Below are 23,335 nucleotides of genomic sequence, written 5' to 3' on the forward strand. Positions count from 1 at the left end.
GCAGCTTCTCACAGAAGCAATCCCTGTAGCTCCCCCACTGCCAAAACTTTGGCATGCAAACCCAATACAACCTGCCACTCAAAACAGATAATGAAATAATGACTCATAATTTTAATGCTAATATTAAAAAATTTTTGTTAAGATTCAGAAGTTCTAAGGAACAAGAAGAAAGGTAAAATTATTTTAGCACTTCGAAGATGGATGGTAGTGATCAGAACCAGATGATCACAATGACTGATAGTGGTGGGTTGACCCCAGCCGCCAACTAATCACTCACTAGCCAGTTGCTCACTCTTCCCCAGCAGGACGTCAGAGAGAATCAGAATTGTGAAACCAAAAAAAAAAAAAAAAGTGGATTGAGGTATAGTTTAATAAGTGAAAGGTAAAAAGAAAAATAAGAATAAGAAAAAAAAAAAAGTGATACAAAAGCAATCCCTCATCACTTCCCTCCAGCAGACTGATGCCCCCTCAGTCCTCAAGTACTGGCTACTTTGGAAAAACAGCACTCTCTCACCCAGTTTTATAGCTGAGCATGACTTCATATAGTATGGAATATCTCTTTAGTCATTTCAGATCAACTGTCCCAGCCATATCCCCTCCCAATATTTTTTCTGCTCCCAGCCTATTGTCTTAAAGGGCTAGGTGAGAAATACAGAAGGCCTTGATGCTGTGCAAGCATTGTTCATTAAGAGTTAACACACTGGTATGTTATCAACACAGATCACAGAACAGCATCAAATGGGCTGCTATGAAGAATATTAACTCTATCCAAATCAGAGCCAGTACATTGATACAACATTCAATCAACATGAAATAATACAACGTGCTGGTCACTATGGTCTATCAAACATGCTAATCAACATTTTAAAAAGTGTCTCAAAAGGCAACACACCCCTTTCTTATAAAGAAATCACATACACACAGGATGAAGTAGGCTAACTAAAGAACACTGACAAAGACCTATATATAGCAAGCAAACAGCATGTTTTCAATATAGCAAATAGATGCAAAGTCACACAACAAGCGATAAGAATATTAATGAGTTATCAATCCACAGCAGATTAGTTGGCTGAGAGTGAGCAACCAATTTGAGACATATATCAGATGGGACTTAAGTAATCCTTCTATGTTTAAACAGGTAAAAATGAAGTAAGCTATTATTTTGTACAGTCACTGGTGTGGATTCCCAGAGATAAATTTGAATAGGTTCAAAGAAGAAACACTGGATGCTTAAAAATTAGAAAAATCATCATAAATCAAAGGACTGAAGAGTTAATTCTTTTTTAGCTTATTACAGAGGAGGTATAAGGAGGTTCTGACTGTGCATTCAAGCTGCCTGCAATATTCTAGGTAACTGTATGGATAAAGAAGCAGATAGAAAAGTAGCACTTGCACCAAATGTCAGAATCAAATTTTCATGTTATTAACATCTTGAAATGTTAAGTGAATTCAGTTCTGAAATGACCTTCTACATAGAACTGGCAAATGGCCAACATTTTATGCAATTGAGACCTGTTATGGGCCTAAAATGCTGACTGAAGGATCTTACTGTGGGATTTGCAAGACTGTGAGCAAACATTTGTATTCACTATGGCATACTAACATAGGCAGAATGATGTGGAGGCTATGTCACAATAATTGCTGGATGCAGTCCTGAACCATATACTACAACATAACATTTTCTAACTTTTGCATGTGTTTAGGGAGCAAATATTTGGCTAGCCCTGTGTTCTGCAGTACAAAATGACTATGATTTCCAGACCATACTGTTTTTCCAGATTCTATAATTAACGTTTCCTGCTTTTGAGAGTTGTCCTTTCACAATAAATGATGCAGTACAGTATGATTTGCTCAGATTGACACAATATATCTGTCTGTTATCTGTCAACTGAAAATATATATGCAAAGTAATGCATTTTTGTAAAATATGGCTTGGTGGACATCTGCCTATCAAGTGTCTGTATTTGCACCAGTCTAGGCCACAACTTTCACAAGGTTGAGATTTAAAATTCAATATAACCAAGAACCTCTTCAAGTAAAGGAAGTGCAAGGTCAAACAGCTTTGAGAGATGTTTTTTTAATGTAACCCTCAGGATCAACTGAACAATTATTAAATTATTCTTCTAATTTACATCAAGCTACTGTTTAGAAGCAGACATGTAGAAAAGAAACTTGATTTTCAGCTTGACCAGGTTTTAAAATGTTTTTATTTAAATATGTATGTATAAACAATATAAGAAACTGATCATTTCTCTTATTATCTCCCTTTCCTTTTCTTCTTATCGTTATAGTTGGGTGTAATTATATAAAAATTTCCAATAGTTCTTCTTAACCTCATACTAAAGGTTAAATGTGGGGAAAGGCAAAGTCATATTTTGCTTGAATAAAACTTTGAGCAAGTTACTTGAAATAGAAATTTTCCTTATTGATCCGAGTTATTTTGATATTCACATAGCTTTGTGCAAATTACTTGACAGGAACACATCCTGTACAGTTATTCTAATGCTAGTGTACTAAGTTGTCTCTGACCTTAGCCTACATAAAAACCACTCCCACTGAATTTCTCAAAAATGGTCATTAATCTTCAGCTGTTCTCTACTTTCCTTGGAGGGTACCTTCCCATACCATGGTCATGAAGAAATGATGTATTGCCACATCTGATTAATTGTCTTCTTAAAGACACAAAAATCACTTCGCTTGTTCATATCTATATCTGTAGTTGTTATCTGAAATCAAAAAAAGGAAAAAAAGTAGTAGCTGAAAGAGTAGAAAAAAGTCAAATCAAATCAAATCTAGACATGGAGTACAGGATTATAACAGACAAATAGTGTAATAAAATGTAATAAATGAGGAGGTCTCATCGTTTAAATTACACAATTGAAAATCTGAAGATTTCAGTTATTCCTGTGCACTTTCTCTAACATAATATCAGATTTGAGATTAAAACAATTTTAGGTGAATATTAAAATAACAGCTATCACCAAAGCAGTTATATGAGATATAGTGTAATCCAGTTCTTAGAAGTCCATATAAGTGAAAAGAGAAATCAAGGTATGGTTTGAAGTGAATGCAAAGATGTCTTTGCAAAACACAGCATTACCTTGTCTTTTCTAAAGCAAGTTATCAGCTCAAGCAGTTTTAGTATTTATTTCCTCACAAGCTACAGGAGTTATTTCATGTAGTTGAAAGGGCAAATGTGGGTAAAGTATAACAATTTCTCATGCTATTTCTCCCAGACTGTAAAAGCTTCTCTGAACTGTCATGAAGTTACAAATAGCACCACTTACGCTTTCTTGACAACAAGTACTGTAAAAAAAAGATTAAGATTTGCTTTATGGTCACAGGCATCTCTTTTAGACGTTGTAATCTCGAAGTGGTGATGTAGCGTGAAGCAAAGACCCAGAAATCAAACTCGTTAGCTTATCTTGATCCTACACACATTATACTGTGTTTTAAAAATACATAGTGGCCTCAGTAGAAGAACCTGAACATCTAACCATACTAAAATAAGGGAGCAAAAAGGAACTAAAAAGAAGTGTCCGTACACATTTATTTGAACCTAATGTTACTTCATAAGAAGTTGCTATTTTGATTTTCTGTCTCACCGTAATGTGAAATTTGGTTCTTTTATTTCTCTTCCAAGTCCTGTTAAGGGTATATCTTCCTTTAGCAAACAAAATAGGCTTTTCTTGTTTATTTCCTCAATCTTACCAGAAAGAAAGCTCACTTTCCTTTCAGACAGGCTTGGCTGGTTTGGGGATTTTTTTGTTTGATTGGGGTTTTTTGAGGGTTTTGTGTTTTGGTTTGGTTTTGTTTTGTTTTCTTCAGGTATACCTATTTACATTTACTGTGTTGTACTTTTCAGACTAAACCATTCTATGCTAACATGATCTATACTGACATCACCACTATTTCAGTAGATATTTGGTAAAAAGAAGACTATGCTAACTTAAACAGACATCAGCACGCAATTGCTAAACCTATTAGACCCTAGTATGAATAAGATCTTTTGAATGCAAAGGAATAGTAAGATTATGGAAAGTAAATGATCATTAAAAGCTCTTTGAGACCATTCTATTTTGTCATTTGTAAGATAAAACTGCCACATGGTATGCAGAATCTTTTTCTTTGTAATATATATTAATATGTTTAGCTGTGCTAAGTAAATCTTTCCAAATTAAGAAATCATGAACCCTAAATATAGTCTAGTTTATAAGCAATTTTCAGATGCAGAACTGTACTTTAAATTAAATTAAAATAGATTTTTTCGTATATATAATACTTCAGTGGTACTGGGAAGAAAAATAATTTCTCTAGCTAATACAAGAGCTCCTGGGATTTACAACAGGAAATGTTATATGGACATAAGAACTCAAAAATTGGACCACTATTTTCTGTCCAGTTCAGAATTCTGATGACAGAAGTGGCAAGTATACCAGATGTTTAGAGTAAAAACATGAGGAAAAAAATGAGGGAAAAAAATTATCCTTATTCTGCTATTTTCTCTAAGCTCCTGGAAGTCTGCACATCATGTATTTCCACAGGTGGAGGTCACATGTAGGTCATTACTCTTAGTACTACCAGCTTCCTTCATTAGTTTCTTAGTGCCTTCTTTAACATTTTTGTACTTATGGACTTCTTGTTATACTGTGACAATTATTGACTAAGTTCAAGGGAGGTGATTCTGCCCCTCTACTCCACCCTGGTGAGACCCCACCCAGAATACTGCATCCAGCTCTGGAGCCCTAAGGACAGGAAAGACATGGACCTGTGGGAGAGACTCCAGATGAGGCCACAAAAATCTGATCTGATGAGGGATGGAACACCTCTGCTATGAGGACCAGCTGAGACAGTTGGGGTTGTTCAGCTTGGAGAAGAGAAGCCTCCAGGGAGGCCTTACTGCAGCCTTTCAGTATTTAAAAGGGGTTTATAAAAAAGATGGGGACAAACTTTTAGCAGGGCCTGTAGTGATAGGACAAGGGGTAATGGTTTTAAACTAAAGGAGGGGATATTTGGGCTAGACATGAGGAAGAAATTTTTTACAATGAGGGTGGTAAAACACTGGAACAGATTGCCCAGAGAGGTGGTAGATAATCTGTCCCTGGAAACATTCAAGGTCATGTTGGACTCTTGGATTCTGAGCAACCTGATCTAGCTGAAGATGTCTTGGACCATTGCAGGGGATTGGACTAGATAATCTTTGAATGTCCCTTCCAACCCAAACCATGCTATGATTCTATCATTCTATGATTCTCATTCTATGATTCTTTCCATGTTATGTTGAAAAATATTGCCTTTTGTTTTAAGCCTCTTACTTGACAATTTCATATTGAGATCACTTGGACTTGTTCTTTCCCTCCCACCCCCGCCAGTCTTTTCCTTGCTATTCTTTATTATAGGGCTTTCTACCTATAAAATACTTCTGTCACTGACTCATTTAATCTCTTCCCACAAAGAAGCTGTTCCATACCTGTGATCATCTCATTATTCCTCCTTTTACTTTTTCTAGTTCTTTGATATCCCTTTTGAAATAAAACATGGCACACAGAGGGTTTGAGATATATTCTAAAATTCAGTAATATTACTAGTGTTAGAAGCACAGCAAAACGTACTTTTAGAACAGAAACCATGATTATTCTTACTTTATCTTGCTTCACAAAGGTGCTTCTGTTTTGAGTCTCAATAGTTGTTCCTTGTTTACAGAACTGCTGAAGATCAATCATAAGCACAATATTGGTTTTGACAATGTTTATTTGCAATACCTCCAGCTATATTCTCTTTTAGATGCTCACACCTTTTCTGTAGTGAAAAGAGCACCCCTGCATCTTTCAAAGGTGAGGAATGTTTTAGAAAGGGCTGCGATATCTCCTCCATTTGAAATATCTGTTTCAACTGATCTTCACAGAGACACACGGTGCTGATTTAAAAATTGTATTTAGGGCTTTGTTGTGTTGTGGGGTTTTTTTGTTTGTGGATTTTTTTTGTTTGTTTGGTTTGTTTGTTTTTTAAAATAGTCTATATTGTCAACAGAAGCTGTTGTAATTTTAAAATCTTTCATCATTTGCAAATTCAAATTAATGTGTTCTGAACAATTGGGTTAAGATAGGATAGTCATCTCAAACTGTAGAACAAAAGACCACCCTGTCTTAACAGTGAACTTTTGGATGTGTTTAAAAGAAGCATGCTGACTATGGAAAGGCACACAAATAATTATCGAAGACTACAAGAATCTTGCTTGGGGTCGCAGAAATGCAGCAAGGAAGGCTAAGGCTCAGCTAAAACTGAAAATACAAGAGAAGGTTCTTCAGATACATGAGTGGTAAGCAGAAGCACAGGGAAGACATAGGGTTGCTACTAAACAGGGGAGGGACACTGTCAGTAATAATGCTGGCAAGGTAGAAGTTTTCAATAGCTTCTTTGCCTCTGCCTTTATCGGCATATTTGGTCACAAGATCACATAGCTACAGCAATGCATGTGCCAACCCACCAGTAGTGGAGGAAGGACTGGTCTGCAGTCTCTTGCAAGGGCTCAACCTGTGTGAATCTATGGACCTGGGCAGAATCTACTCCAGGGCATTAAGAGAAGTGGCTGACACTTTTGCAAGGCCACTGTCTATAATATTTGAAAAGTCATCCAGATCCAGGGAAGTCCTTGATGACTGGAAGAGGGCAAATGTCATACCCACCCACAAGAAGGGCCCAAGAGATGTCCCAGAAAACTACAGGTCCATTAGTCTTACTTCAGCACCCTCATCAGGTCTGCTGATGACACTGAACTAGGTGGTGAGATGAACACATCAGAAGTGGGTGGCATTTTACAGAGAGACCAGGACTAGCAAGAGCAGTCTGAAGTTCAACAAGGACAAGTGAAAAGTCACGCGCTTGGGTCAGAATAACCAAAGAGCCCTGTACATGCTGCCATCTGTGGCTGGGGAGCAGTATTCCTGAAAGGGACCGGAGGTCCTAGGTGGACAACAAGCTGAACATAAGTCAGCAGTGAACCACTGCAGCATCATGGAAAATCAGATCCTGGGCTGTATCCACAGGGACACTACTAGCAGAGATAGAGACATGATCATCCCACTCTACTCAGCACTTGTCAGGAAGCACCTGGAGTACTGTATCCAGTCCTGGTCCCTGCAATTCAAGAAAGACATAGGCAGACTGAAGAGAGTCCAGAGGAGCGACACGGATATGACCAAAGGGCTGGAGAACCTGCCCTGTGAGGAAAGAGTGGAGGAGTTAGGTCTTTTCTCCTTGAAGAAGGAAAGAGTCAGAGGAGACATTAAAGGATTCTAGTGCTTAAATGATGGCTATAAAGAGACAGAGAGCCACATGGAGTAGACAAGGGACAATGGGTACAAGTTACACCAAGACAAGTTTCATATGAAAGACACTTTTTACAGTGAGAACAATCAGTCACTGGAACAACCTCCCCAGGGATGTGATAGGGTCTCCATCACTGGGGGTTTTCAAGATGTGATTGGACAGGGTGTGATTAGGGACAGATGTGATTAGACAATCCCATCTAGCCTCCCTTTTCCACAAAAGGCTGAAAGAGAGAGTCTTTCAAGGTACCTTCCAACTTGGTCAGTTCTATGATTCTATGAACTGTATAGAATTAAAAACACTTGAACATCTCTTATTTCATACCAGTAAAAGTATAAATTTTATATAACAGAAAACCATGTGATTCATATTCTTTTTCCAAATATAAAACTTTTGCTGTCTAAAAGATTCAAGGAACACAAAAACATAGATTCAGGCATGAGATGCTTATGATATAACCGAAAAAACCAGCCACGTCTATAGCAACAATTTTAGAAAGGAAATTTTGGGTTGAGTACTCAGTACTCAGGAATATTAAGAGGTATCCTGAAACTCTAGTTACAGATCCTTTTCAGATTATCACTGAATTATTCGGTTGGAAGAGCTAGCAATTCTTACATTGTTGGGTCCAGTGAGAAAATAAAGGGAAAACATGTCTGAGTGACAGGGCTGAGGAGCAGAGCATAATGAATGTGTGAACTTTGTAGCTTTTGCATTTTTATTCTCATATTGCTTGAGATACCTGCTAGAACATACTGTTATTAAACACATGAAGTATCACCATAGTCACAAAATCACAATCATAAAACATGCTGTCATGGAGGCATCCCAAATATAAGTTTAGGCGGACTAGCACTCCGATAAGATAAAGGTTCGGATATTAGCTTAGGAAATTATTTGGGGTGCAGCGAAATAAGAATGAGGATCCACAGCGTGCATATACACACTCACAAGAAAACAAACCAGAGCCCTCTCTGCCCTGTTTTGCCCATAACAGATAAACACCAGCCTACTGCGGCCAGGACTTTACACTCATCTGTCCCAGACGAGGAAGGTACACTTGCCTACCAGGCAAGGACTTATTAAAGCATATATTCAGTAATTTATCACTCACCCACATGCAGAGGTGAGGCGCTCCCCATCCCGGGAGGTTACCTCAGACAGCTTCTCCGTCTAAGGGGAGGGACTCCGGCAGCGTGGCAGACCCGCAGCTCCGAGGAGACCACACCAAGGGAGTCGCCGGTGGGAACCCCATTTATAGTCTGCTCAGATCTGGCTGTGGGCATTCCAGAAGCTTCTCGGCTTCTCTATGCCCTGCCCCCCAAGCGTGGGCCTTCGAGAAGCTTCTCAGCTTCTCTGGGCTGTGGGCGCTCTTGGCCCCTCCTCTGCTAACGACCCTGCCCACCGACTCTGGGTCTCACAAAGAGCCGTCAGCTGCCCCATTGAAGGCCCCAGTTCTGAGAGGGGATGGGCAGCTACCAGTGCAACTGCCAACACACATGCCAAGCAGAAAAAGGATTAATTTCCTCAATAATCATAATTCTCTTGATCTAAGCTACAGAGTAATGCTGTTTTCTAACACCGTCTGGGTCTCAAATAAAGAATTTAATTTAGAATAACTTACCTAGAGGACTATCTGTATGGTCAGTGAAAGCAATAATCTTTAAGTATAAGGTCCTCCATAACTTTTCTAATTTTCCTTTATTTTAAATTTTCGTCATAATTCTGTATGTTCAGTGGAACAAAGGTCTTTTGTTGCTGGCATTAGTATAGTACATTTTTGAACAGGTTCTAGGCTGAACTCCTCAGTCATTACTGTAGCATAAATAATCATAACAGAAAGCACTAAAAAAAAACCCAAAACCAACACTTTGTATTTCGGTTTAATTAGTCTTTAAATAGTTGGTCATTACATATCTTATATTACCTTACTAATTTCATAAGTTCCTATAACTTTAAGAACTTTATTTTGCAGATTTTTATGTATAACTCAGCAATATGTTATTGACAGGTAGGACTCTCAAACTAAAATAATTTACTTTCAGAAATTCCCAAGCTATGTACAATGCATTTGGGTCAAAAATTTACAGCTCAAGACTATCTCTAATTAGAACAAAGAGATCAACCAAAACAAAAACTTGATATATAACTCTGTATATTTAAATTATTTAAGTAGCATTTAAGCATTAAGCATTAAGTAGCATTACTTCCTACAAAGCAGGAAAGAGCCACTCAACATCAATATTTGACATAAACAAGGAGTCTATAAGGAGAGAAAAAGAAACTATCAAATCTTATTTGTGAAGTTTATATCAAATTAGATGAGAAGGATACAAGTAGGGGTAATATTACACTTTCAGAAATAAAATTACACATTAAATTTATATTTCATTTTATTGAGGCTACTGGACCTTAATTATTCTCAAAATGTAAGCAAGAATATCCCAAAATTATTTAAGATTTGGGGAACTTAGCCCTGTCCATTTTGTAGGAAATATTCACAGAATTTCATTTGTATTGAATTCTTTATATGCTGAATATGAAATGACAAATACATCCGTAAAATATGTTATTAAACAAACACTTGAAATACTTATCCTGTAAACAGCATAACCAATGTTTCGGTGATTTGCAAACTTTTCAAGATCTGTGTGAAACAGTTGAAAATGGCTGAATTCTTCTCCAGAGTAGCATCAATGAAAAGACTGGGTTATGTTGAACTTGATATGAGTCTAAGCGTGTTGCATAGCAAATATTTGTCTGCTTTTACACAGCAAACACCAATCAACAATAGTGTATCTGAATTTTCTGTGAAAATAAAGTACTAATCTATTGCTGGCTTTACACATTCAGGTTCTACATGTTTCATTAAAGAAAGTAACGAAATTTTTCAGACAGAAATTGCTTCCATGATAATACTAAATTACAGAACTTATTCTCTCAGAACACAATGACATTGACTAACATATTTTATCTTATACTTATTTTCTGAACATATAGGTATAAAATATTTAGTTGTGATCGTTCATTACATTTCTTCAATTTATTTCAAGTGTGGTTCTGTTGTACTGGTGATGATCACATTTTGAAAAGAAAACCAAAACACAACAAAAACATAAAAATGGAACAACGTAAGAACTGAAAACTAAACTTTGGTCGTTTTGTCCTTGAAGGTGGAACACATCCGCCCTTTTGAAAGTCATATCTCAGCAATAGTATCCTCAGGTCACCACCTTCCCTCCAAACTTCTGCTGATTTTTTGTGCTGGCAAAAGCTGCATATGACATTCTTGTTGATCAATACAAAAACTGTGAATCTGCTCACTTCTCTTACTTTTTTCATTGTGGCTTACACTGAGTGCATTATCAGAATGTCAGGGCCAGAAAGTGAAAATACCTGACACTGGACTTTACAGAGCAACTTTGCAGCAGGCCAGAGGTATGAAGATGAGACTTTCAGAAGACTGATTCCCCGTATACTTTGGCTAAACAAGTGACCAGAACAGCAGCTCTTCTCCCACACTCTTGTCTGTCTTCCAGATCTCAGTCTTCCTGGTTTTGCTCTCAAAGCTGTGTTATTTCTTTTCAGTTCTTCTTTGCCACTCATTTATTTTTCTTCTAATTTAATATTTTTTATTCTGTAAATCCTTTTCCTTGAGAACCATATCTGCCCTGCAGACTCCTCCTAGGTCCTTTGTTTAATCTTTTTTTTTTTGTTTTGTTTAATCATTTTTTGTCTTCTACCCCTTCATTTTCACTGTTGCCTCGGTACTTTCTTGTCTTTCTCCACTCACTTCTTCCTCTGCTATTACAAGCACTGCTATTCCCTTTCAGTGTTGCCATCTCAGTGACACCATTTGGTCTCTTTCCACCTATGACAAAGAGACACAATACAGAGAAGGCAGAGAAGGCTCCTCACTGGTTACTCAGAAAACAGGGAAGAAATATCTTCATGCTGGCACAGCTCAAAGTATGCAGCTGAAAAGTTTTCTTTTCTCAGGTCTCATGTCTCACTGAGCTATTAGAGGAAGGACCCACTTCACGTCCTTGCAAACATTGGTTCTCTTCTTTCCTCAACCTATTCCAACAATAAGCCCTGTAGTGCCCTTTAGAGGTAGCAGCTCAAAAGTACTTTGTCACAGTAGATTATATATGTTATGAATTGCTTAGAAAAGAAGTGTATGTTCTTGTTGAGGTCAGATTAAAGTGGCCATCTAATTTAACAGGTTACATTGTCAACTAAAACTGAAGATTGCTAGAAATAAATTTTCAGTTATTTTGCACTCATCATGTATCTCTCCTGCTGCATGGACATGTGTTGTGAGCATAATGGAAAGCACAGAGGTTATATTTGGTCTAATGGAACCTGACAGGCACAGAAAAGGTTGGTATTCAGTAGCTGTCCTTCATGTTTCAAACTTGGAGTCTTTAATGTAACACCAAGAAGAAGACAGGAAATCAACATATTGATAATCTCCCTTGAATTATGTGCACTGATGTCTGCTCCATTAGTTACTTTATAATCCACTCAGATGGAAGTGTTTTAGGAAGCGTTTTCTGACATTGAGAAGATGAAAAACTTGTGATGAATAGCTGTCACATGTAGGAAAAAACAGATTATAGGCTACACACAGCTATAGCAACAACAAAGACAACAAGATGGTGTGGTGGTTGGTTAAAAATAATCCAGCATTTTAAAAACTAGGTCTCTTTGAACATTTTCACATTTTGCTGAGTATGGCAAAAGTTTCCGAACTTCTTTCATGAGATAACTTTATCTGATATATTTTCCTCCTTTTTTAAACACACTGAACAAGGGCTGTATAACAATAATATGATTTTTTTAATATTTAAAATATATTAATTGAATTATTTATATTAAACATCCTTGCAATGTTACAAATAGTTTCTCCATAATTTTCAAACTGCAATGATAATGCAGTTTACTACAATACACTGCAATACTGATTCAAACCAAAGATCTGTCCCCTCACTGATTGAGTCCAATGTTGGCCAGCAGGAGAAGGGCAACTTTCCTTGTTTTCAGCTCTTCGTGGATATGTTATGTCGGCTGCAGCCAAGAGATTAATCATATTTCTCAAAAATTTTCCTTTACCTCTGCACCCTTCCACCTAAGAAAGAAAACCAGAAATCCTCCCCAGCTGTTTATCACTGCATCACCATCAGCTCTCCATGACTTCTACTGCTAGAGACATCACTGTCAGTACCTGCCATATGGCAACAGAACTGCCACACGCAGAGAAGCTAGAGGGTCTGAGGACATGGTTGCTCCCAGGATCCCACCAGTGAAAATTTAGCATCCATCACTTGAAGAAGACAAGGGAAAAACATGGGGAAACACAGAGAGTCTGTGGCCAGTCACCGTTCCTTCATTTGAACACCTGCTTAGCAATTCTTTTCAATTGAGTTGAAAGACCTCCTTCACAAATAAATATTTTTATGGCCCATAATGTTTCAAAGTTTATTTTTAGGGCATATTATGTTTATTTGTGAAAACGTGCTGTGACCAGGGAGCTAGGGAAATTAATGATGATATTTGCTTAATGAATAGTAGGGCTGTATTCTAAACTGTATTGGGTTTAAGTGGCAATGTTTTGGTAGCAGGGGACCTGCAGCAGTCTTCTATGAGAAGATACCAGGAACTTCCCCCATGTTTGACAGAGCCAAGACAGACAAACTATGCTGTACAAAAGGCAGCTGGGACAGAGGAGTTAGAATATGAGGGACAAACTATTCTGCAGACACCAAGGTCAGTGAAAAGGGAGGGGGAGGATGTACTCCAGGTGCTGGAGCAGGGATTCCCCTGAAGTCCGTGGTGAAGACCATGGTGACTCAGGTTGCTCCCCTGCGGTCCATGGAGGTCCATGGTAGAGCAGATATCTACCCCGCAGTCCATAGAGGACCCTGCAATGGAGCAGGTAGATGTGCCCTGAAAGAGGCTGCAGCTGATGGAGAGCCCACACCTGAGCAGGCTTCTAGCAGAAACTGCAGCCCATGGAGAGGAGTCCGCTCAGAAGCAGGTTTTCTGGAAGTACCTGTAACCTTTTGGGGGATCCACACTGGAGCAGTCTGTTCCTGAGTGACTGCACCTCTTAGAAAGGACCCATGCTTGAGCAGTTCATGAAGAACTACAGCCCATGGGAAGGACCCATGTTGAAGTTCATGAAGGACTGTATCATGCAGGTGGGACCCCACTCTGGAGCAGGGTAAGAGTGAGAGCATGAAGGAATGCCAGCTGCAAAGTGCTATGAACTGACTGTAACCCTCATTTCTCATCCCTCTGTGCTGCTCAGGAGGAAGAGGTAGAAGAGTTGGAAGGGAAGTTGGGACTAGGAAGAAGGAAGAAGGGTAATAGGAAGGTGTTTTAGATTTATTCTGATTTCTTATTATCCTAATCTGTTATTAATTGGCAATAGATTAAATTAATTAATAGATTAAATTAGTTTCCCTATGTTGAGTTTGCTTTGCCAGTGACAGTAGCTGCTGAGTGATTTCCTTGCCCTTATCTTGACCCACGAGCTTTATGTTGTTTTTCCTCCCACTGTTCTGTTTAGGAGATGAGTGATAGAGTAGCTTGGTGGGTCCTTGGTAGCCAGCCAAGGTCAACCCATCACAGAATCTTATGGATATTAAATAGAAGAAATATATACCCATGATCTTCTTACAGGAATTCTTACCTCCATCCTTGATGTTTAAGGAAAGAGGAATGCTACCATTTTTTTAGTACAGTCTTCATTTTTTAAGACATTGTCCCATTCTTGGACACTGTTGCTCCATCTGTTAAATAACTACATGCCTGGATGGAGTCTCTGGATTATGAAGAAAAACTTTTAATACAGTCAATCTTATCAACAGCATTGCTCTCGAAAGACAAATTTGTAGTTTCAGCTTCCCATGAGCAAATATAATTAAGATGAAACAAAAAGGTGAAGAGAACAAACAGATTTAAACATCTGTAATGAGATAGCTAGTAAATCTATTTCCCCCCCAACTCCTTGTACAGCAAATCCATTGAGTACATCATCTTCTTTTAGGCATTCACTGAAGAACAAAGTTAATGAGATAGTACAAAGAGGCTTTGGACAGATTGGAGGAGAATCGTTTGCTCAAAAAATTCAGTTGTGTTTTATTAGGAGAGAGTCAACTGCTGGTTTTCACACAAGCTGATAATTCTAAAATCAAATACGTTATTCAGAATGTTGCCTTCTTATGATAGCAACCCATGATTTGTTGAAGGAAAATTGCTTCATTGCACTGGCTGTTATTTATCATATAGAAGGGGCATGCTGAAATGTATTATGAGTCATAGTTGAGAAATTAAACCTTAAATGTATCTCTGACCCTTTGAGCATGCCTTTCTTTTTCTTTTTAATATTCTGTTTCAGAAGTTCAGATCTATGTAACTGCACATTATTTAAGATAGCAATTATAATACTTAGCTAATTTATATGATTATTCATCTTACATCAGTAATTAATCTTACCAACATTCTGTGACAGAATTTTAAGTGTTGTTACCAACATTTTATCAGTGAAGGTAACAATTACGTATTCAGATAAAGCTTAATTTCTTAACAATCATGTATTCCTTATTGCCGATTTTATGTAGCTTGTACCATTTCTACGGTCAAGACACACTTGCAACAAATGGCTATTTTATCTTTCATTCTAGTGAAAACAGTTTATACTGCCTTCAGTATCATGAAGAATGACTCAAGAGAAAAATGTACTGCATATTGCTTATATTATGTACATTTTAAATTTCATTTAAAAGACTGAATATTTTTAAACTATGACTAAGACAAGAAGTAGAAAATGAATCCTTGTTCTTTCTCACAAGTGTCAAATTTTGGAAATGCTTGCTATAGTATTCCGAGATTATACTAAGTGTCATCATATTCCAGTGAATGTAAAGATACGTGATTTTCATTTTAGCAATCAGTTCAGGAGGAACTGAAATTATGTAACATGTTGTTAAGTTACGTTGAAAATTGATCTGCTCTTTTGTGGGGGAAAGCTACTAAATCCAGTAAAGGGATTTACAGGATTGGTTTTCATTCATGTTAATTATGTCCTGTTGGCACTTACTGACTGATGAAGTGATTTTTAGATGTGCATGCACATCTAATGCAAGGGTTGGCAGAAAAATGTTTATTTTTTTGAAAGCAAATATTTTTACCACAGCAATATCTCTTTCTGCTTTTTCTAGTATGAATTTGAGGTTTTCTTGCACTCAGAAACATCTGTAATTTGATTTGGTCTCATTAGTAATTAACAGAGTTTATTGGAACTAGGTTTTTGCTGGCAAATATGGAGTTTTTGGAAAGAATATTTCATCAGTTATAAATAGCAAATCTCTTGTGGTTGATGCATTTTTTGAAACCACAGGACATGAAGTTTAAGCCCTTTACCTGAGAAGAGAATGACAAGCTTCTAAGCTATGAAGTGTTCCGGTTGAAATTTGATGGTTGTATGTCGTGTGCCTACTGCTGCTTAAAATAGTTACAGATAATTGTTCTAAAATGAGATGTGACTTAGCCCAAGGGCCTATAAGTAGATTATAGATACATCCTTTGGAAAAACTAAACAAAACAAAACAAAAACCAGACGACAAACTCTATACCAAAAAACAAACTACACAAACCCCAGATCTTTGATATCTAAAATTGAATCCCTAAAAGTCTTGGACACTCTTAAGCTTCCTATGCACCCATCTTCATCTGTAAAACATCATCATGATTCATCTCATAAATACCTTGTAGTCAGGTAAAAAACAGAATTTAGTTAAAATTTCCTAAGCACTCTAATGTTATTATGAGGAACACCGTAAAATATAACGGAGAACATACTTACATTTTGGGTCAAGAATTATTTTTCAAAGGTTTCTTCTGAAAGCTCTAAGAATTTTTTAGATTACTTTTAAATTTAATTTTAGGCCCAGAACACTACAACAAGTATATAATTTGGCCCTAAAAACAATGTATTTTATGAAGCATGTAACTTTTTCCTGCCACTATGTTTGTTCATACAGAGTCAGTCCGTGTCTTTGATCCCCCTACCAGTGATCTCAGTTTTTACTACAAGGACTACAGCACCTCTGCTATGAAGACAGGCTGAGATATTGGGGCTGTTCAGCCTGGAGAAAAGTCTCCAGGGAGACCTTACAGCAGCCTTCCAGTACTTAAATGTGGCCTACAAGAAAGCTGGAGAGGGACTTTTTACAAAGGAATGTAGAGACAGGAAAAAGGGCCATGCCTTTAAACTGAAAGGGCGTACATTTAGATTAGATAATAGGAAGACATTCTTTACTGTGAGGGTGGTGAGGCACTGGAGAAGGCTGCCTGGAGAATTCAAGGATGCCCTATGTGTTCAAGGCCAGGTTGGATGGTGCTTTGGGTAAACTTGTCTAGTGGAAGATGTCCCTTGCCAATGGTAGGGGGTTTGGAACTAGATGATCCTTAAAGGCCCTGCCAACCCAAACCATTCTATGATTCTATAATTTTTAGTTATTCAGGGCTAAATTTTAAAAAAGTGGATGGCCCTATATCTGATGAAAAGATTAAAAACCCAAAAGCAGACAAACAACTACTGTTATAATTGAATAAGAACACAGAAGCCAATTTGATCAGGTATTCCAGTAGAAAAAAAAAAAAAAAAGCAAAAAAAAAAAGCAAAAGTACCTGTCTGCACAGCTGCTCCCATTTTTATTGCAGCTGAGCAGGCTAAGGATTTTTATCAAGTTTTGCTTCTCCTTAGAAGTTTCACTTACTCAGAATGCAAACAGGTAGTGTTACATGATAAAGATGACCCATCTCATGGTGAATATGAAGTGCCCAAAATATTAACATTGATGGTAGGGTTTGGAGACATGAGTAGATTAATTAAATTTTGCATGGTTGCAAAGAATTCACTCACATTATGGGGGGCTGAAATATATTCATTAGTCTCACAAAGTTCACCCAGGTCTACTCATATATTTGGAGCTGACGAGGATTAAGATACTGTTTGTCTGGTTTTGCATTTCTCTGAGGGAACTGGAATTCAGAAGTTTCTCTTGCATTTGTCCTAGCTTAAACTAATATATTTTCTTTCTTATTCAGGAAAGGTACTGTAGAGTTTCAAGATTTTTTTTTTCTTTTTTTTTGTAGTCAATACTAAAAACATGTTATGTTCCATTATGATCTAGATAAGAATTTGTTCAGACTACTCTGTTCTAATTTTTAATCAACTAACCGCAAGAAACTGGGAGGAAACCTGTTTTGGGTTAATTCATTTTAGATGCAGTTGCTCAAAATATATAATGGAACACACTGAAAATTAATTCTCTGACAGTCAATTCCCATTGTTATCGCATTTAAAATTGAGAGCATGTAACAGTGAGTATCTCAGAGAAACAAAATTTATCATACCCTCTCTCTTGAAATGCATCCCTCCCTGCAATTTAAGTAACACCATGGGAATTCCTACCCCTCTTAGCATCTTGATGAATAGAATACATGATTAGCTTGTGCGCTGGTTAATATTTCTGTGTTGCTGGGGCTAGTTCTTATTTCCCCTCAATTTGAGATGTCAGAAATTATTTTAGTGCTGCCCTTGAATATTATCTCAATTATGGGAATGAAATAACTGAAACTAACCTCATAAATGTAAATGTTTTAGTCAGAAGCTTTCATGACAAGTAATACAGGAACACTGTAACACACAGATGTGCTACTTATCAGTGTTTTAATTTCCAGTACTAATTACTTGATAGAGATTTTATTAAAATACATATTTTCTCTAGTCACATAAACAGAGTCAGTGTTCAATGGCTACTTTTCGTTGTCCTTCTTCCTTCTTTGGAAAATCAATTAAGTATAAAACATACCTGACTAAAGTAGTTAAGCTGTTGGGATAATTACATTTACACAAGCAGAAGCTGTGGTAAGACTATGCGTCGTAGAAAACATGAATAGGGATTGATTATTCATTTCTTTCCGTAAGTACATTTTGAGCATTATTAGAAATTATAATTAGCATGTACAAACCAAATTATTCCCCCGCTCCTCCATTTTTTTAAATTTTTTTTTTTTTAAGTACAAAACAGGAGAAAGTATTTGTGGAAAGCAAAATGTTTATATGAATTACAATCCAACAATTAGTCGTTGTCATTCACAGGACACTGTTCTGGATTAAACCAAACTTGAATAATTTTCCTGTTATATGGTATGTAGTTCTGTGAACACCCATACTGGTACAAGTGTGGCTGGGAGTAGAAAGGCAGAACAAACAGGACAGAGGGCAGGACAGACTCTTTCAGCCTTTATCTCACTGTGATACACTTACATAATGACCCACGATTGGTCGCTCTCTGATGCATGATACTGGGAAGGAAAGACCTATGTTCTGATCCATTATGGGCCATTCTCACTTTCCAATGTGTATATGACTATGGTTAAAAGCAACCTGGACTCTTGGACAGATTAGAAAATTATTAAAGGTACACTATATGACCTTTTAATTTTAATGTTTTTTCTTTGACTGTCCTTCCATTTTACTAATACTCACCTGGTCCTCTTAGGTATACTAACTTTGGTGCAGTTATATTCTACTTATCCACTGTATCTGAACAAAGAATTCTGCTCAATATACTTTTTGAAGTAACGGAAATCTCTGAATTTTACTGGACCTGTGTTTATAAAGTGACAACTGTTTTCAGAAATAGTTCACTAGCCTATATGGTACTTTCTATCTGTGTTTCTTTAACATTAATGGAAGCCGGAATAAGTAAAATTTCTATGCTCATAGTTCAGCCTTTAGGTCACCATGAAAATGGACTGGTATTTAAAAAAAATCCTACAGATACCTCCTCCTTTAGCCCATAACTTTTCACCTCAGAACACCCAGAGAGCAAGACGTGTGTGTACAGAGACACTGCAGTCATTTAGCACTTTCACTATTCAGGTTCACTTAGCTTTTTTTTTTTTTTTTTAAGCAGTGTACTTCAGAAAAATCTCTATAAAAATCCAATGAAATCCAATTAACTTGGTTCATTTTTGATTAAAGATAGTGTCCCGTCCCAACAGATGGGATGAGGGATGAGTTAACTCTGAACGTGACACGCGCCCTGACTCAACAGATGAGATCAGGTGTGAGTTAATTCTGGGTTAATTCTGCGCAGTTATGTGAAGTGAATGACAGACAATCACTCCAGGGGTCCAATTCAATTATGAGTTTACTAAAAACACGTGGTGGAATACTAATTACAGCGATTAGTGACTTGGCAAAAGTATAACAGCAAAAGTCCTTCTACAAGTGATGTATTGGCAACCACTAGTAGCTACAATACAAAATTTAGCAAGAATCCAACAGCAGAGCTTAAGATGATGTTACTCTTATATGTCCAGAAGGAAAAGAGAGAAAGTGGTAGAGAGGGAAGGAAAACTAAGGTATAAGAGAGAAAGAGAGTAAGATATCACCACTCACAGAAGGAGAGGCAAAGGAACAGGGATATAGAAGAAGAAAAAAAAAAAAAAAGAGAAGGAAAGAGCAGAGAAAGGAAGAAAGAAAAGGCTGAGGGATCCAGCCACTCTTACGGCTCCGCAGCACGGATGACAAGACTCGTATGATGATGTGTGTCCCGTGGCGAGGATGCTGGCATTTGTAGTTCAGGAGCGCAGTGTCCTCCAGTGTCTGATCCAGTTCCCACAGCAAGGCTGGTGTGTGGAGGGTCCTCAGGGTGGTGGGTTCTCTACCAGTGCTGTTTCAGGTGAGCTTTTTTATAGCCCTTGGAGTAGAGGAAAGTCTGGGGGGAAGGGGTGATGCGAAAGATATACAAGTCTTGACGAATCTCGGGCCATGTTGAAGGGTCTCAGCTTTTCCCCTTTGTGCGCCAAGCTGGGCATATCAGAAGATGGAGCTATGTGCCCTCCAGCACATCCCCCACCTCCAGTATTGGCCAGCCGGCCTGGGCTGTGGCCCGTTAGCTTGTCATTGATATGTAAATCGCAGTTCACCCTACACTGAATGTGTCATCTCCTGCTACAATGTTTGAGGCATGATTCCTTTTAGCCTTTGACAATACTGGGGCTAGAGGAACTAGTTTTGCCACAATGTTTTGGCCATGATCCTTATCAGTACACGACAGGTAGTTTTGAATTTTTTATATTCTTTTGGCTTCAGTTGAGTCACCTCCTATGTACATTGCCATGTCCTAAGCCAGAATTCGGTCTGCTATGTCTTCAAACAAAAAAACGGAGAAAGTCCGTTCATAAGATATTTTCTTGCCAAAGTGACTGATAGAACACACTGCTCGTATTTAGTAGGTGTGGTTTGTTTATTTGTTTGTTTTTCCATCTTAGTTTGTATAGCTTATGGCTCTGTATAGAGAGAGTAAGACACACTATGTCTTTGAACTCAGGAGAAACCAGGCCAACGTCAGGTGACAACAGGAAACAGCATACTTCAGACCAAAGCAGTTCAGGAAAACAGGGGACACAATATGCTCCTTTAAAGAAAATATGAAAATATCAGTAGAGTATATTTTTCTGAGTGGTTCTCTAAAGTACTAGATACCTTGTTTTCTTCCTGTTTTTGAAGGAAAATCTTATCTTTGCTTCTACAGCTTTCCAGCTTGAAAAAAATATATGTAGCTTTGATGTTTTTGAAATACTTTGCAGAATCTGCTAACGTGGTGAAAGGTATTCCAGTACTCAGTTTAAGAGCAAACTCAGTTTAAGAGCAAACATTTGCTCCATACATTCAGGAAAGAAGTATTGCTGCACAAAAAGAATGCTTGTAAAGCATCTGCAGTATTTTTTAACTGTAGGGATGCAAAACATCACATCAGCTTAAGCTAGCCACCTTTAGGATTTTAAAGTTGTTAAAAGGCATCTGTATTCAAAGTGATACAGCTGAAACAGCTGCACCATGCTGGTCAGCATAAAGAAGAACTAAGAACATCTGGCCTAGTTGATGAAAAAAAATCCAGCTGTACTGTTGAATTCCTTTTGTCTGATCTATATATTTCACACATTTTTTATCTTGGAATCTGACATCATTGTTGACAAACTCCTATAGTTTTACAAGCTTCTACGTTTATTAACTGAAAAAAAAGGAAGAAACTACCCACAGCATCTCTGCTTATTGGTGAGATGTACAGTGTATGACCTCAAACTAGGTCTTAAACATGAACCAGCAAGCTTTGGGACTGGAAACTATATAGCTACATTGCATACACCATTGACCCAGCTAATTAGACTGCATATGGTGCCACACTAATGTATCAGAGGGTTAAACTGCTATCAGAAACAGACGTAGCTCTCCATGGGGCTGGGCTGTGACAGCTGGTTCAGCATGGTCTGGTGTTTTGAACACCTGACTTTAGAAAAATATGGATGGTAAAATCATGTTTGTTCTGTAAGTAAGATTAGAAGGTCTAACTGTACAACTGTTCATTTCTGATGGATTGTAGTTTTGGCTAGTAGTCACCAACCTATGTGAAAAGACCTGCTCTATTGTTAAAGGAAGCCTTTGTCTTTGTGGTTGATAGGAGCCTGAGTTCTCAAGGTGATGGAGGTGCTATCCTATACCCTTGGGCAAGGTACCTAAGTCTATGAGAAAATGCAGTAGTCCTCTGCAGAGGATCAGCAGTCTTGACACACTGGGCCTACGGGTCTCATCCTTTCTTCCAAGTTGGCTTATGAAGATGATTTGTACCATTATATTTATGCAGTATGGTGCAGCTGGGTGTTTCATGTGGTCTCTGAGAAACCTTCCCATACAGATCACTTACGGGAACTTGTCAGCATGATGCCAGATTTCTAGATCTCCTCAGATGTGGGAAAAGAGACACCTAATGGTCAAACCTATTAGGAGTAATTTGGAGCTCAGCATGGGAGTCAGAATGTCCCTGATGTTCTCCAGGTCATAAACCTGTAGCCAAGAGCCAAAAATTAAATGAAATAAATTTTCCGCAAAGAAAAACTTTGTATACAGGGGGTAGAGTTGCAGAACAGGCTTCTGTCTGGCTTCTAACAGAGCTAGCACCTAGGGAGTAGAAACAATGGAACAAATTCCAGGGAAAGCCATTTCCCATCACATGAAGGGCAAGAAAATGTTTGGAGGCAACCAATACGTGTTTACCAATGGAAAAAACATGCCTGACTAACCTGTTAGCCTTCTATACAAGGAAAGCAGTGGATGTCATTCACCTTAGCCTAAGAAGCCTTTCAACACCATCTAATATAGCACCCTTGTATGGTCAAAGGTGAAGCAAGAGGCGTTTCTTCCAGATATAATTTAAAAAAACCCCAACTTTATGATAATACCAAGTATTAGAAAAGGTTTCTCTAAAATGTTGTGAAATCCCTGCCCTTGAAGATGTTCAAAATTTTTGGATTAAACCCTGAGGAAACTGATGCAACTTAGAAGTTAGACTGCTTTAGACATCCAGAGGTTCTCCCAGCCTATTATTTTTTTCCAGCGATTCCATGACTGAGGTGTTAAATTCAGAAAATGATGATGTTTATCTATCTTAAAAGGAAATGAAAGAAGAGATGAACAATTTAAGAGTAAAATAATACATATCAGAGCTCCAGTTTCAAACTAAACTTTTGATGCCTGAGTACTTGTTTTATAATAGATCTATTCTTTAGATTTTGTATGTTCCCAAAAGCTACATACAGATCTAGATGCTGAAGATCTTGATCAGAACACTATCAAAATATGTATATCAGATGTATGTAAAAGTAAATTTACATAAATAGGCATGTCAAGAAAAAACTAAAATGTTGGTCTGATCTCATTCATTCTGTATTGAGTATAGGTTTGTATGTTGGCATATGCCATAAGAGTTAAAGTGGACTTACATTTGTTTGAACCATATTTAAATATTCAGCATAAGCACACTTATTTTTTTCAGATATTTTTCTGAAGACTAGAGAAGAACTTTCTGGAGACCAGAGTAGATATTTTTCACCTTCATATAAAACTTGTCATTCCATAAGA

Source organism: Caloenas nicobarica, chromosome 3, assembly GCF_036013445.1.
Source record: "Caloenas nicobarica isolate bCalNic1 chromosome 3, bCalNic1.hap1, whole genome shotgun sequence".
Taxonomy (NCBI): domain Eukaryota; kingdom Metazoa; phylum Chordata; class Aves; order Columbiformes; family Columbidae; genus Caloenas; species Caloenas nicobarica.